A 2,030-nucleotide genomic window follows, 5' to 3' on the forward strand; every position below is an offset into this window, starting at 1 on the left:
TGTGTATGTGTGTGTGCATGTATGTGTGCCTGTAAGTATTAGTCTGTAAGAAGCCAGCATGTGTTTGTGTTTTCTTCACCAGACATCTAACAATGAGGAATGAACGCATTAGTGAGGAGAGGCCCCTGTACTCACCAGCCCCCACACTGCCCATTAATAATGCACTGCCAGGGAATAGATGGGGGTTTGCAGAGATTAGTCCTGCATTAAGGACTCACTTGCTATTTCCATTAGAGAGACATGTTGGTCTTTCTTAAACAAGAAAGATCAGCCCACTTGTAATTGGACTATAAAATCCTATATCAAAATTGTCAGTGGTCCCACAAAGCCAGCTGTATAATTTCCTTTTAATGTGAGCAGTGACCGAAGCCTGCGGGATTTATTATATATGTGGACATGGTGAATGTCGTTAGTATGAAACGAGGTACAATGAGGTTTTGTATTATTGCAACGACTCAAATACTCTGTGACAAGCATTTAAACAATTTTTTTTGGAGGCAGACACAAGTTGTGAACAAGACATATCAGCTGTAGGATTTAGTGCCATCTTGCGGTGTGGTTGCAATTTCCTCGCTTCACCCTCCCTTTCTAAGCTCAAAGCAGAAACTACGGTCACTGCGAAACACATGAAAAACATGGACCCTATCTAGAGCCAGTGTTTGATTTGTCTGTTCTGCCCTACTCCAGAAACATAGCAGACTTCATGGACGACCACCCACAGCGTCTGAAGATAGTAACAGCTCATTCTAACATAACAAAAACACAACGATTCTTATTTTCAGGTGATTATACCTATGGCTATTATATTCTATTTCTGCCAATACAGCCTCCTAAATGTGGCCTTTTAAGTTGATATGGTAAATTGTTAAAAGTTCCTTATTTACACATCCAGCGGTAACTAATGTTGCTCATTAGCATTCATTTGGAGCCATGTATCTGGCCATCTGGCAAATGTTAGTCCAATATTCACTCTCTCGACCAACTCCTGAAGAAAATATCTTCATTTTTGCTACTAAATGTTCCACTATCACCAGCTAGTCTCTAACTGTGTCTGTTTGCTGTTTGTGTACAGTGGGTTTTTAGAGCTTTTCAACTGAATGTCCTTGTAAAAAACAGAAATTAATTAGTTTGTGTTTACTTATACATTTACTGGAAAATCTTGAGGGTGTATATAATAAACATCATTTTTGCTTTCTGAACCTCTTTCCAGAACACCGACACTCCCAAATACAAGGTACAGATGAAACTGGGTACTGATTTCTTCATTGCATTTAATTTAATGCAGCAGTCAAGAATATAGGAATGGTGTAATCTAACAGGATATAATGTAAGTCCTGATAAGCAACAGTTTGCATTGGGTATTTTACAGTTCAGACACTTTTTAAATAATAAGCATTTAAAAGTGCTCATGCCATGTGACATACATTGCAAAATGAGGATATATGAACATATGCAGCATGGCATTAGTTCAAGCAGAGTTATGATGTAGTGTTTGCATTAGCTGACAATCAATTAATGCAGTCATTTAACACTCACTCTGCTGATACACTCATTCCAAACTAGGACCTCATCACTATGTGCTATATTTTGGGCATTGTTGATTTTTTATGTATAAGTTTGTAGTCCTGCATTCAGAATCCTAAGTGAAAGTACAGAAGTATTGTCAGCAAGTACAGTTAAAGTACTCATTCCACAGGTAAATGGCATATATTATATGCCATTATGAAATTGTTAATACTGATGCAACACTAAGTCGCATTTTGTTGTTGTAGTGGCTGGTTGGACCTAGTTTTAACTACTTTACTTTACAGCTTATTCCAGTAGTTCCAAATCTAGGGGTTTGGCCCCTCCAAAGCGTCACAAGACTGAAAATGTTCTGCTAATTAAATGTTGCTGCTAATGGGTTGCAAGAGTCTGTCATAATATTACGAGAATAAAGTCATAATATTACGAGAATAAAGTCATAATATTAGGTCTACGAGAATAAAGTCATAATATTACGAGAATAAAGTCGTAACATTACGAGAATA

The sequence above is a fragment of the Morone saxatilis genome, unplaced genomic scaffold (genome assembly GCF_004916995.1).
Source record: "Morone saxatilis isolate NCDOM2014 unplaced genomic scaffold, NCSU_SB_2.0 Contig16, whole genome shotgun sequence".
In the NCBI taxonomy this organism is placed as follows: domain Eukaryota; kingdom Metazoa; phylum Chordata; class Actinopteri; family Moronidae; genus Morone; species Morone saxatilis.